We start from the raw sequence: 15879 nt of genomic DNA, 5'->3' as shown, positions 1-15879 counted from the left end.
ACCCTTCCAGCTATTGGCTACCCACTGTACTATAAAAACCATTTCCATGTATGATGGCTTTGCTTATTGAAAAGTTAGCCCCAAGGTTTAGCCATATTTATTCAATGTCTTTATTTCTGTCATTTTAGTTCATCAGTTTCTGAGCTCTTCACATTCTTATCAGTCTCCTACGAATACAGTAATTACAAATGAAAAATAAAATCCTAGGCTCTACAGCTGACTGACCAGATCTACTCCCAGCCAAGGGGACCCCAGAAAAACCTAAACAACTTAATTCTCAGCCATGACAGACAGGCAGGTCAGACACGCCTCATTATACTCTGTCTTTTGGAGTTTGAGCATAACTGACCAGCATTAATATTAAAACAGAGATTTTAAGACTCACAAAATAGACTCTTTGTGGCAGTCTTGATACTCCTACTAATAAATGTAAACACTGATGTTGAACACGCCTTAATGATCTGGGATACTTCTGGAAACTAAACTTATGTTCTAGTTTATGTCCATAAAATGATAGGTTATTAAAAAAAAAAAAAAGACTGATCAAAAAAATGCCTGAGGATTTTAGGGGCTCGATATGAGATACAAAATTGTAATCAAGACCCAAGACTATGCAAGGCAAGGGTTAAGCCAAACACTACAAACCATAAAAGCTTGTTAAACAAGGTTTTTAATATTACATGGTTTACTTTCCAACCTTACTCTGGCACAGCATCACATGACAGATAGCAGATCCTGAAGGAAAATCGGAATATTTTGCCTCAAATTGTATTTCTTCAACACATTTTGAAAAGGCCCTGCAAAGTCATTTTTATGGCGGAAATTTGCATCTGAAAACTCTCTCCATTAATGTAGAAGGCCAAGCCTTCCCTTTCTAGGCCTTTCCCAGACCTAGGAGAAATGAACTGAGAATCTGACATTTTTTTTTTTTTTTTTTTTTTCTGACGCAGAGCCTTGCTCTGTCGCCAGGCTGGTGTGCGGGTGGCGTGGGATGTCGGCTCACTGCAAGCTCCGCCTCTCGGGTTCAAGTGATTCTCCTGCCCCAGTCTCTCGAGCAGCTGGGATTACAGGTGCGCGCCCAGCTAATTTTTGCATTTTTAGTAGAGACTGAGGGGTTTCACAATGTTGGCCAGGATGGTCTCCATCTCTTGACCTCGTGATCCGCCCACCTAGGCCTCCCAAAGTGCTAGGATTACAGGCGTGAGCCACCGCGCCCGGCTGAGAATCTGGCATCTTTAAAGAGACATTTTACCATCTATTCTCTCTGAGGGCTGCCGCCTCTGAGGCTTCATCTGCATAGCGAGTCTTTTTCTCCATAACCCCCTTATCTTGATCCTTGCTACTGACTTTTAAGTCTTTAGTCAAAGCTTAACGCTTCCGACCTACTGCCAGTCAGAAAATCTTTGAATCCACCTATGATCTATAAGCTTCCTCTTCAAGATATACCACCTCTTTAGACTGGACCAATGTATACCTTCTACGGATTGATTTATAATTTTACCCACCGTTTTTGTCTTGCTAAAATGTATAAAACCAAACTCTAACCAGAACTCCTTAGGGGCACTCCCTCAGGACTGTTCCAGACTATCTTTGCTGGGCCGTGGTCACTCATATTGGCTCAGAATAAACCTCTTTAAAATGTTTTACAGAACTTGCTTTTTTTTCCCATTAACATAATTATTATTATGCATATACCAGGAACTAAGGTAGGGGCTTTAAATTAATTATTATATCAGTCCTCACCACAGCTCTATAATACTTTCTAATGATAAAAAGTAGTCCGTCACTAAAAAGATGGTTATTTCTAATGACAAAGGAAAACAGGCATACAGAGTTAACCAAATTGTCCAAAGTCATGTGTTCTTTAATTGACAGAATCATAATCTACTCTAAATCCTACCTTTTACATTAAATTACTTCTTACTCATTCTGATAGGAAAATGCTATCATGTATTTCTATTTTCTGTATTTCTTATTTGATATACTTAACATGTATATTATTATGAAATATATTTATATGCATATAATTTATTTCAACATATATAAATTTATATACATATATAAATTTATCCGTTTATATTTATACATATTTATATGTATATTTTATAATATACAAAATATTTATATTTATAAAATACATAAATATACACAAATATATTAAAATATGTTTGTGTACATTTTATTTATATTATATATAAACAAATGCATAAGAATGTCATACAATATATTTGACATTATATTATTTAATATTTAATAAAGCTCATCTTGAAAATGGCTTTTACCTATATCTCAACTCTGCTATCAGGAATCAAGTAAGTTTGCAGTCCATAAATGGGATGGGCACAGAATAATCTTGCAGGCCTAGAATAGAATTAGCAGGAGGAATCAAAGAGCAAAATGCCAATAGAGAGTTGAAACAGAAAAACCAACATCATAACCTAAATTTCTTGTGACTGAGTTCTTTCTCAGCCATGTGAAATGAATATGCAATTCCATTCTTAATACCCCTACTAATAAATGTAAGCATTGATGTTGAACACGCCTTAATGATCTGGGATACTTCCGGAAACTAAACTTATGTTCTAGTTTATGTCCATAAAATTATAGTAAAAAAAAAAAGACTCTAATCAAAAAATACCTGAGGACTTTAGGGGCTTGATATGAGTAGTTGGTGACCCAGAAACCTCCAAGGTGACACCTAATTACAGATACATATTAATACCGGTAGCATTACACAGTGGCTTTTATTAATAAACTCTGACAAATCAGAGAATGGGTTATTTGTAGGGGTGTAGGGCAGAAATAGATCTGGGGTTTTTTTCTGACAGAGATTTAAGAGAATCTAATTATGAATCAGAAAAATCTGGGCTTAATTCTATTTCTGCAATTCACTTCATATCTGGGAAAACCTCTTATCCTTATCTATAAAATAAAGATGGGTTTGTATTCCTACTCCAAAATTTATTGTGAAAATGACATCTTTTTAAATAATATGTTGAAGAGCCTTATAAATTGACAAAGAAAATGGGAATTCACGTATTTAATCAACAAATATTAATTAAACATCAGATATTCTGTGGGAGGCACAAAACACAGCAGACCTAGCTGCTTTGAACTAGGTAAGAGCTGCGCCACCTAAAACAGCTCTTCCGATAGCGCTTTCCATGGCAGGCCACCTAAGTCAGGGAAGGTCACTCAAAGTGAAACAACAGGAACAGAAAGACTAGTCCAAAGACTGTTGCAAAGATCAGACAGCAGCTTTTCAGGGAGCTCAAACAATAGCAAGGGAAACAGATTGAAGCATTATTATGGAGGCAATAGGTATAAAGCTTAGTAACTATCATTTGTGGTGAAGTAGAGAAGGGGAAATAACTGAACTGATCCCAGCTTGCACGATTCTTCAATGGGACTATTTCAGTCAAAATTGAGAATAAAAAAATTAGGTGTGGAGAAGTGTAGGGTGTGAATAGATGTGTGTTTTTGAGCAGCGAGCAGCCTAAGCTATTCAACTGTTAGCCCTAACAGTGAATTACATCTGAGGCTCAGAGAAGAATTCTGGGTGGAGATTTGAGAGTCAACAGTTTATAAGTGATAATTGAAACCGCAGGATGAGTGCATAAAGTTAAAAAAAAAAAAAGGTGAGAAGAGATAAGGTTAAATAAGAAAAGGGTCAAAAACAAAACCTTTAGAAAGAACACTTAAAAATTAGGCAGAGACTTATAAGAGTCAGCAAAACAAAGGAAGGCGACCTGAGGTCAAAGGAGAACAGAGTGTAGTCTCACAGACGTCAGGAAAGAAAAACAGTGTTCAGGAAGAGAATGCTCAATCGTGTCAAAAGCTAGAGAGTGTTATATCATAGCCATCAAGAGTTTCATAGTGAAATGAAACAGCCTTTGAATTCCAGCTTTGCCCGGTACGGAGAGCAACTTATGCAACCTCTCCAAGCTTCAGTTCCATCTTCTTTTAATTGAGGAAAGGATGCCGTCTCTTTTCCAAGGGCTGAAATGCTTAGTCTTGTCCTGATTATATAAAAAGCACCCAGCAAATATTACCTGCTATTACTAGTTTTCACTATTTTTAATAAAAAGAGGGCTGAAAAGCAACTACTGCATTTTGTAAGTGGGACATGACCTGTCCACCTTTCAAGAGTACATTCAGAGTGATAAAAGTAGGAAGCTGACTGCATTGGGTTGAAAAGCATTTGACTGAACCAGATAAGACTGCCATTCTATACATCAAAATCAGTCCACTATCAGCAATGTCATATGATTCAACCTAGTCCACAGTTGAATAGTTGGGGAGATATTAACTGTTCGTTGTTTTTTAATATAGTCTTGATATAAGGTGACAACTAGTGAGAGATTTGGGGGCTGGGAGAGTTGGTTTTTATTTCGTTTTAAAGAGAAACATGTACGCATATTCATAAAAGAATGAGCAGGTGCAAAGGAGGAGAATAAAATTAGATAAGAGGAAATTTTTTAAGTCATTCAAGAAAGCATAGAGTAGCCACCATAAGCACAAGCTCTCTGTCTAGCTATTGACATTGAAAAATTTACTTAACCCCTCTATTAATCATTTTTCTCATCAATAAAAATAATAGCAACCATCTCATAAGATTATTGTGAGGTCTCAGAATAATACCCAGCATGTATGATGACCTCCCTACTTAATAATACATTATATTTATCATTATTACTACTGCCATTATCAATGTTACCAAGGCCCCATAATCCAACGAGTCGACAGAGGAGACTTTCCAAGTGGGTGAAAACATCAGTTACCTCCATGTTCTATTCAGGGACCACATCCCTGAATAGAACCAAGTATAAAATCCTGCCCTAGACACATGTATACATATGTAACTAACCTGCACATTGTGCACATGTACCCTAAAACTTAAAGTATAATAAAAAAAAAAAAAAAAATCCTGCCCTAGAGAATCTCTTAAATTTCACCACCAGAGGGCCCCATCTTTGAACTCTAAAGGCTTTCCTTCAGCTGACAGAAGGCCTCAATTAGTTTCAAAGTAAGAGAAGGGGTATGCTAGTTCCATAAAGATGCCATGACAAATAACACAAACAGTGGCTTCAAACAGCAGAAATGTACCCTCTCTGAGTTCTGGAAGCCAGAAGTTCTAAATCAAGGTGCAGGCAGAGCCCTATTTCTGCCAGAGTCTTTGAGGGAAAATCCTTCTTTGCCTCTTCCAGCTTCTGGTAGCTCCAGATGTTCCTTCACTTGTGCTCACGTAACCTCAATATCTGTCTCTATTTTCACATGGTCTCTCTGTATCTATGTCTCCTCTTCTTTTCCTTATGAGGACACTTGTTACTGGATTTAGAGCCCACTCAGAGCTCATCTCAAGACCCTTAAAGTAGTTACATCTGCAACGATGCGTTTTGCAAATCTTACATGTTCACAGGTTCTGGAATTATGGACACTACTTTTCATGGGTCATCATTCAAACTACAGAGGATATTTCTTACATCTTTTTCACCTTCTCCACACGAGGGGCACAGGTTTTACTTATCCCTAGAGGTCATGAACTAACCAAATTTATCTCTGATTCTCAGCATTTTCACAATATTAAACCTATTTAGTTTAGTATTAAACTAAACTAGGCATAATTTAAATGGTAAATAAGGATATTTAAATATGCAATAAATTGTTCTACTTTGTCTAGAATAAGCCTTGCTATGTGTAGCATTTAATAGTAATTGAATCTTTTACTTTTATTCAATTATACTACAGACACCACCACAGTTTTGGGGGAACAGAAGAAAAGTGATATGAAAATTTTTACAATTTGGAGACGTCTTCTTCGAAAAAATAAAGTTTGGTAGTATTTAATATGCATGTATTGCCTAAAATATATTTTGTTTTGTTTACTCTACATAATACTATGTTCAATGAAAATATGAAACTGCAAATGCTTTAATATGTGTTTTAACATTGACATTGCAAAAGATTTGTGTTATATTACTATTATGACACACAATAATCACAAGGATTATGTGACATTATGGCTTTCCAAAAATAGGTTTCTATTACTTTCATAGACCCATCAAAGCAAGAACAGACCTAGCAATATATTTGTTGTAATGCTTCCTCAAAAATAGGAAACTTGAGCTATGTCCCAAATATTCCCATAGTTAAGCCAACTTGAAGCGGTTACCCTCCCAGAAACATCAGTGTCTGCAGGGTGAGTAGCACATTAGACTTAAAGATATGAGATCTATTACGTATCTATTATAACATTGCATCTGTGCAGCTGCATATTATAAGTTTTTTGTTTGTTTTTCCTTTCTTTCCTGAGACAGAGTCACATTTTGTCACCCAGGCTGGAGTGCAGTGGTACAATCCCAGCTCACTGCAACCTCCGATTCCTGGGTTCAAGTGATTCTCCTGCCTCAGCCTCCTGAGTAGCTGGAACTACAGGCGCACGCCACCACACCCAGCTAATTTTTATATTTTTAGTAAAGACGGAGTTTCACCATGGTGGCCAGGCTGGTATCTAACTCCTGGCCTCAAGTGATCTGCCCGCCTTGGCTTCCCATAGTGCTGGGATTATAGGCATGAGCCACTGTGTTCAGCATATTATGAACTGGTCTTCATTTTCAAAGATGATATCTCTGAGTGGGCTGGAAGAAACTGTCTGTAATTTCACTTCTGGCTTTCACATGCTACGTCCTCCAACCTACTACCAGCAGAAATGTCCTTGAGTTGTTTTTCCTATCAAGAAATTGTGCTGACCCAGACTGCTTCTGTCTCCAGATTTGTCCTGTGACACATGACAAACATTTACAAGGTAGAGATCATGACCAGGGGTGCAATGTGTGGCTTTCGAGTGGAATGAAGCTAATTGCCCTACACAAAAATAGATCAATGATCTTGTTAGCACAGCACTCTAAGCAAATGTTTTTATGCAACAGGTTCAAATTCTGTGTGCACACAAAGAGAGGTGCACACTGTAAAATGCAAGACTGGTGACATCCAAATCAATCTAAAACAAATCCAGTCCACTTTTCATGTGCTAGAACCACTAATTCCTTTAATCAAGGTAAAGTATCTTAATTAATACAAATAAGCATTTCTATGGTAACAGATGCATATCAAACTCAATATTTGTATTTGTGACATTTCTTTACTTGGATGAAAACAGTAGTCCAGAGAGTTTATGTATGCGTATGAATGTGTGTGTGTGTGTGTGTTTAATTGAATGTGAATATTCAGCAGGTTTATTATTATCCATATAAATCATACCATTAAACAAGAAAGTCGTGTGAGAAATAATATTCTCTTAAAGGTGGATTTTTGAGCTTCTAGTTCAGTAGAAAACAAATAAATGAGAGATAACCACATGTTCACTAATTTTATAATGCCCACCTTAGAGATGCAGCATGTTCTTCGATAAAGTTCAAAAATAACATTCCAATTTTCAAAAAGGCTGGCAAACATATTGCCTACTAAATCTCAATGGTCCAGCGGCTTCTCTGGCTCAGTAATCCAAACAACATGTCATTCCTAGAGGGCCAGAAATATTGCTATTTGAACACAATCTGGAAAAAGATGGCTTTCTGTTATGATATATAATAAACCACTGGAACTTTTGTTGACAATCTAAGGTATAGAGGAACTTTCACAATCCAGAGTTAAATCTTACAGCATCTACAGACTCTTGTGAACCTGGGCTCTTTTTTTTTAAATTTGAGTCATAGACAGTTCTATGGACATAGTTACACAATCTTGCAGACATCTATTGTATTTATTTGTATGTATTTTATTTTATTGTATTGTATTTATATCTCCATGAATAAGTCAGACTTGCTCTATCCAAACTGATTTTCACAGTGCATTATGAGTTTTCCTTCATATTTAGGATATTATACATTCTAGTTGCACAGAATTCTGTGTTACTTAATATATTTGCAGGCTTTTGAAACTACCTTTTGTTTCACATCATTTCTGTTTTGATTTGAATTAATTCCTAACCTTGATGCTGTATTTCTGTTAGCTCATTTAAAAAAAAAAAAAAAAAGCTGTCATCTAAGTGAGGTGAATTAAAGTAGGTTAAAAAGAGAGAGAACTTTTGTTAACTGAAGGCCCCAAGACAAGAAGCATGATCTGTTCTGTTAAATAATCTCTTTTCATAATAATTTTACCCTATTATTTCAATACTGACCCATCAGCCTTGTATGGGGCAAAGGAGGGTATTATTTGGCATGACCAATTAAGGGACTATCTAAAAATATATTTAGCACTGTCAAACTTTTTTTCTTTGCTTTCACTGAAATGTTGCATGACCTGACCTGCTGTCAGGGTAGAAAGCAAAATGCTGGCTTTATAGTTGCACTAAGTTTAGGGATGCAGCATTGGCTGATATGTAATATGGTGCCACCCAGACAGGACCACGCTATTTCACAGCATTCTGAGTCAGCTGAGCCTCATGACAGCCACACTGTCACCTGGCCCAACTGAGAAAATTTTCTTTCTTCTATCCTACCTTCATGACATCCTAAATCTAGAAATAACAGGTCGCTTCATTTGTACTATATTATGAAATCTGTAGTATATTACTGAGAGTTCAGGGGGTGTGTGTGTGTGTGTATGTGTGTGTGTGTAGACATGGTCATACACGTGTACTAAATATCAAAACTATTCAATTACTCAGAATTTTCATTTGTAGTTTGACTGTCATAGTTAAAATGCAACCATATGTGAAGTTTCAAGAGATGTTAATACCAATTACCTCAGGTTTGATTGTTTCAACAAGGTAGAGCAAACACTTTGTCACACCTTACAATTTGATAAGCACCTTCCTATGCACTATCTCAAATCCTCACACCAATGCAGTGAGCCAAAAATCCTACTTTCTTTAATGGCACAAGCTCAGAAACAGATATGAGCTGAAGCCCAGGCACAGAGGACTAGTCTAGTCTACACCACAGTAACTTCCACAGGGCAGAAAAGTGTGTGCAGAAATGAGAAGTGGATAGGATTTATCTTTGTTTCTTTTTTTTTTTTCATTTTCTGCCCACGATTTCTTCACAGTGCACTACTCAGTGATCTCTTGCTGCTTTGTAGGGTTCTCTCAGAGAAAAAAACGTAGGCATGAGGAACACAAACGAATGAGATTTTTAACACCCATTCACAGAAAATAACTTTAATAAGAAATATTTGGTAATTTTGCCATCTACGTGGGAGCCCCATAGAAACAGTATGTTGTTGATATGTTTAGAATTCTCCATAGGAAATGAGCCAGCATGAAAGTATGCGACAGGATATATGTTCAAGCAACATCTGTTCATTCCAAAGATGGAATTTCAGCTAAGGTTTCACTTACTCATCCATTTACATCATGTTTTACTGCTCTCATTGGCTGAGAGCTCTTCCTTGTTAGACTGAATTCCACTTAATTTGTTACTTCCATTCGTACCTGAGAATAAGAGAAAATGTGCTCAAATTTCACAAGTATCTGTCAATTATGTTGTACTCTTACTTTTTCCATCCAGGTTCTAAGATCCTGCCAATAAATTTTACAAAATTGACAGTTCTCATTCTGGCAGAGCATCTTATTGAGGCTAATAAACAATTATATATCACAATAATACTAAAGAACAGAAGCTTAATTAGTACGAGTGCTATTGACTATGCCCCATTTATTAAGTTGAAACTTGACATGGAATCATATTTATACAGTCAGAAAATCACTTGCATACTTTCCTATGGAGGCACGAGATGAATTTCAATAGTATTTATAAAATCTTTTGTGGGCCTCTCTGGAAGAGCTGTTTTGAGGATTAATTGTTGACTCTAATGTGCTTATGATAACACATAAATGCTAACAAGTGACTCAAACAGGCAGCATAGCCATAAAAATAATGACGAGTTGACATCCTTTAGCTCCACAGTTTAAGGACAGGAGAGTGTGTAACTTCAAAATCAATGAAATAAGAGATATAGATACTTGAAAATTAGAAGCTTTGTTGTTAGTGAAGAGATAACTGGGAAAGTAGTAGCTTTACATATGGCTAGGCAAGTGGCAGTAAAATGTATAGAAACAAAATGTCAGAACAGGGAGAGACCTAGAGGATTCCTATATAAATAACAATATTTTATGGAGAGGCCAAGTGTCTTAGGCAGAACCCACAGCAACTAAAAAACTGTCAATTCTTTTGACTTTTAGTTTAGTTCTCCTTCCAATAAAACACTGTATCACATCTGCCCCTAGACAAAGTATAAAAGGCACATATTTTTCTTTGCTATTCTTTCTTGCTTAATTTCACCCTCAGCCCAAAACTCCCAGGCACCACATGTGCTCAAATGCTGACTTAGGGGCCTTTTGTTCATTTCCTCTTTCATCTCAGCTCTTCTCATTCTCAGATCTTCTTGTTCCCAGATCTCACTTTATACTGTACATGCATGTTTCCACCCCATCAAACTTTTTTCTGCCACCTTGAGTTGCCTTTTAGGTATTAACTAATTTATTATTTGTCATTAATGGAAAAATCTGCATACTGAAGACATTTTTACTGGATGTTTGCATTTTAATCGATTTACTAACCCCAATAAATTGATTTCTGAGATGACAATGTAGTCCTTGAGATAGGTCAATAACATAGATGTCTTTGGCAAAAGAGTCATTTGGTGAGTCACCAAAAATGAATCTTGCAGCTGAAGGCTACTTGACTACTTCCTATATCCCTCCTAAAGGTGAACAAGATGAGATGAATAAAAAGGTCAGTTTTTCAGAAGGATGAACTGGAAATAGAGTGCCCCTATCAAATACAACACGTCATTCATGTAGAACATTTCAGAAGCATTGCAAACAGAACAAAATTAGACAATTTTGCTCTGCTTGGAATTTTCTATTTTGTTTAAATTTTCAAACTTATTGTCATAAATGTTTTACAGTGTTTTCTTACTATCTTCTTACTCTTTGTATATCTGTGGTTATGTGTCCCCATTTTCATTTCTAATATTTTCCATTCAAGTTTTCCATTTTTTTAGTTTTAATAAATTTTATCAATGCTTATATTAATATTGGTTCAAATACCAAACTTTAACATAATAAGCTTTTTGAATTTTATTAATTTATTTTCTACCTTAATACTTAATGTCTTTTTATTTCCTTTGGATGTATTCCTTTATTTAGCCTTTGCCTCTGAAGGTAGATATTTATCTGCTTTATCTGACCTCTTTAGTTTTCTAATATCAGTATCCTTAGCTTTTTTTCCCTCTAGGTTCTTCTTTAGCTTCATGCCACAATTTTGATATAATTTTTTATTATAAAGATATAAGCATTTTTTTCCTGTTATTGCTTTTCCTTTGACCCTTAAGTTAAATATAATATTAAAATAGCAACTAAGCATGGCCAGTAGGGAAATTATATTACAGTAAATAGCATAACTCAATATATTACCCATTCTTTTCATCAGCATCATTGATGTTTTAAAATTGTTTGTTTATCCATCCCTTCATTCATTCATATTTCCCCTACGGAACTATTTTATAATGAGGTCAAGATGTCATTGGTTACCATTTGGAAGAACAACATAAACTGAAAGAAGTTGAAAAACTTTGAATCTTAAACAAACTGTTTAGGCCAAAGAAGAAATAAGGACAAATATGTAATGGCAGAGTCTCATGTTGGCACCATTTTGCATCAGACTTCTTGGATTACTGATATTTACTTCATCTCTTTGACATTGCAACAGTCTGGTAGTGTTCATGAGAAATTTAAAAGCCTTTCTAGGTTAGTAGATTTATAGAACCAATGTGGAAACTCCTGTTAAATGCCAGACTTTTGGAAACTTAATCAATCTTTGCTGCAAATAGGTCCAAGTCCCTGAGTGCTAGCTCTAGGAATGTAGAAAAATATCCAAATCGTGCTTTAACTATAAAATTGTTTTGCTTGAAGGAAATTGAAACTTGAAACTACCCTTTGATATTGCCTGCCATGGAATTTAAATGTAAAATTAAAGCATGAGCAAATTGAGAGACACACAGAAAGAGAGAGAGAAAGGAATAGAGACAGAGATCAACTTCCATTTGCTCTATTTTGTCCTTAGATTGAATCTCACTTATGCATTCACTGCTTCATTCAACAAGCAAAGAATAAGTGCCCATTATCACCAGGTACTGTCTCAGGTATAGCAATGAGACAAGCAGGGAACCTGATCTCACAGAGCTTACCTTCTAGTGAGGGGGTGAGAAACAGTAAACAAATATAAAATGTAGTTGTAATTGTTATTTAAAAAAAAATGTAGGGCAAGATAATTCAGTGTCCGGGAGCCTACTCTGGAATGGTGATCACAAAACCCCTCAAAGGTGAAAACATTTAAACTGAAGTGTGACTATTAAAAAGAATCAAACTAAGTAAACACTCTATGAAAAAATCACTTCAGAGGGGGAAACAGCATGGGCAAATTCCACAAGGGAGGAATGAGACTGATGTGTTAAGGACATTAAGAAGGCAAGCATACCTGGAATATAGTAAAAAGGAAGAATCATACAAGATAAAGTCTGAGAGAGAGTGTAGGCCAGGATCCCTTAGGGCCTCGTGGGCCATGGTGAAGAGTCTGAATTAAATCCAAGATGATGGGAAGCTGCAGAAAGATTTCAAGCAGGGGACTGCCATTTAATCACATCCTCCTCATTATTCCTGCAGGCCCAAGGGCGTTGAAGATGCTTGGTCTGTAAATTGCCAAAACACTATCAACCTATCTTTAGTTTGGTACTACATAAAGTTTGGCTCCCAAGGTATAATTTGTAAACTAAATGATATTATTCTTATACTGTGACCTGGGGAAAAGAAAATATTCAGTGTATCAATTTCAAGTGCCTGGATATAAGAAGAAAATCTAATGTACTCTAGCTAGAAAGATTACAGTGCATCTTGTAAATATTTCTCCAGTGTATAATTCCCTACTTGGATGAGTTTTTACCTTGAATCAAACTTTAGTCTATTCTAGCCAAAGGAAAATAGAATACAAATTATGAATCCTTTCAAAAATAAAGGAAAAATGATATTCTACAATAAATGCAGAAGCCTGTGCTCTATTATCGTTCTTGCATCCGGAGATCATTGTAGAATGACAGCTTTGCTAACAGGGCATTTCTGGGTAAGGCCATGGTCTGCTGAAATAGAGCTATTAGGAAAACAAATGATTCTCTTTAGCATCTTTGCACTAGCATAAGTTTTATGCAGCTATATCATGCTGTAGCCTCCCATTGATATACAGTGATTCTTCTGAAGTGTTTTAAAGACAAAGCAGTGGCAGAAGTTATCATTCACTTGCAATATTAAAAACCAACTAGAGTCATAAAATATCACAGAAAATATCACCCACCCTGAATTCTCATTTACCAAGGGTCAATAACTGATATTTTGATGCATTTCCCCTTATTCATTAGATTCCTTTACCTGATTAAATGTATTCTGTCACTGTATTAAAATGCTTACCTTTCCACATGTCTATGAATTCTAATGTTTTAGATTATTCTTCCTTTAAAAAGCAAATTAAGGTACCTGCATGCTCTTTAATAAAGGCAAAAATCATCTCTTAAACTCTATTAAGATTTACTCTAAAATGATTACATGAACATGCTATTTTTAAATAACAGAAATAATTTAAATACTTTCACAATTGGGGAATTTTGGAGAAAGCAAGAGAGGGATGTTAGTTATGATAAAGGTCAGGGTTTATGGAATGGAACAGAAAGGAAAACCTAAATTAAAGCACACTAATTAGCTGTGACCAGCATACATTCTCTCTATTCACACCTCTAACCAAGGCAATGTTCCAGGCAGGCATAGGGATGGGGCAAGATGCTTATAGTGTTTAAGCCAAGTATGGTTTGCCTACACCTGAGAAGCTTCTCATGGGATATTAGCAAACATTACCTGGGCGTGGCAGCTGTTTATATTGGAAAACACCTATAAAAAGAAGAACAGACAAAAGACAGACTTTCTGATTCAGAACTTTTCAAGATGGAGTCCAGGCATCTATCTTTAAGAACATACTAAAGCCATCTTTTTCTAGTCATATCTGAACTTATCCCTCCTTTTTCGAAACATGCTTGTCAAGCAGATTTTTGTTCTTTCTTCTACTCCAGATATTTTATTGTCATAAATGCTTTGCACTATGCCTAGAAGACTCAGTTTTGGATTTTCTAAAAATGTTCTCCAAACAAATCTTTCTTTCAATCACAATGTTTCAATGATAATTCCCTTAGAACAGGAAGGAAATTTAGAAATAAGAAATATAATTGGAAATAAAAGCATATAGATTCTCATCTGTGAAATCTATTTTGTTGTTTTGTCTTACTTGCTGTTGTTTTGTTTAATCTTACTTAGAGTTTGCATCCAGAAGACTAAAACGTTATTTCCCAATCTAATGTTACCTCTTAGGTTGGTGCCAAAGTAATTGTGGTTTTTACTATTACTTTCAATGACAAAAACCACAATTACTTTGGCACCAACCTAATAAACGTCAACATTTTGCTTTCTAAGGGATCCCAAAACAATGCTGGACGCTATGTTCAGGCTCCAAGTTGCAGTGATCTTTTATAGATGATCTTGAAACAGCACTCCAGTTAACCCGCTGATGAGCAGGGTGGTACCAAGCTCCCTTGGCCCTCAACCTTCTGCGTGCTAAGCACTCAGACAGCTTCTAGTTGGGTTCACTCAAACACAGCAGCAGGATCAACTCTACCAAACCATTTCCACTCGTCAGCCAGAAATACATACAATCTTGCACACTTAATTTTAGAACGTAATACATGGGGCTCTTTCCCAAATCCCTCAGCACAGCATCTGTTCAGAGTTGGCCCATATGACATAGTCTGACAGTTTTTATTCCTTTCCCAAGAGAATCTCTTAAGGATATCAACTTCTCAGTCGTCTTTGAACAGTAAGTGCTGTCTCTGATGTCAAGCTTTGGAATTGCTGCATCTAAATATTGTTACCCAGCTCTTGATTATGGCTTATATTTTGTAAGACATTCATTCTCAAATGTTTATTGAGGGCCTACCATTTGCCTGACACCATACTTATAACTAGGAATAAAAAAAAATGTAAAACAAGCATGATCTCTGTCCCAAGAAACTCCAGATGGGAGGGTTGGGGAGAACCAGAGTCAAAAAAGTTTAGGGTGGGAAAGGGAAGGGAGGTCTACTTCTTATCACGGCTTCACACCAGATGTTCTTCCAGTTCATGTAGTTCTACCACTCTTCTAAAGGGATACAACAATCCAGGCACAGAAAGGAGATTAGGGTCTGTAAGCCCTAATTTCCACATCAGCGTGCTTTCTCCTACATAACTGAAACTGAAATTCATTTGACTAGCATTTAAATAAAAGTTTTCCTACTTTTGTTCTTATTGCAATTATCTTTCAAGGCCCAGAGACACAACATGTGCAAATTTTAAAAAACAACTGTAGGATAGGATAGGAGACTGCAGGATAGGAGACACTTTTTGTTTATGAGTCAGAAAGCTCAGTTACACAGAAGAAAACTACAGAGCACCTGTCCTCTGAGGAGGGTCCCATATTTCACAGATAGTGTTCAATTATTCCTTACAATATTCCTATGATGCATCATGATGAGATTACTTGTATTATGCACAGCACTTTTCCTCCTTGGACCTTGAAGGTGCCTTTTACAGAATCAGACATAAAAGAAGGTAATTCTCATAGTGCTCCAGGGAGATGGGAAAATATATTAAAAACCGTGGAAAGACCAAATCACTATTGGTGGCCAGGGAAATAAGAGTCACTGAGAGTTAAGGGACTACACAACAGCTCTCGAAAAAAAAATTTTGTCCCTACTTTTTAAAGCAACAGACCCTCTTACAACATGTTTATGTATGGCTGTGTTCAG

The 15879-nt window shown here is 36.2% G+C and overlaps 1 long non-coding RNA gene across 1 annotated transcript in view; it reads right to left on the bottom strand.

The window, feature by feature from the left end:
- LOC109023965 (uncharacterized) overlaps positions 1-15879 on the bottom strand; it is a 319949-nt gene that overhangs the window by 8975 nt on the left and 295095 nt on the right. Inside the window, exons 6-7 of the long non-coding RNA XR_002003437.3 lie at positions 7384-7521; positions 2283-2361 (exon numbers count right to left, since the gene is read on the bottom strand). This is a non-coding gene — a long non-coding RNA (uncharacterized lncRNA). The remainder of the gene's footprint in view (positions 1-2282; positions 2362-7383; positions 7522-15879) is intronic.

The sequence above is a fragment of the Gorilla gorilla genome, chromosome 17, assembly GCF_029281585.2.
Source record: "Gorilla gorilla gorilla isolate KB3781 chromosome 17, NHGRI_mGorGor1-v2.1_pri, whole genome shotgun sequence".
Classification (NCBI taxonomy): domain Eukaryota; kingdom Metazoa; phylum Chordata; class Mammalia; order Primates; family Hominidae; genus Gorilla; species Gorilla gorilla.
The sequence above is the reverse complement of the archived record's forward strand: the minus strand, read 5'-3'. Positions and strand labels throughout refer to the sequence as shown.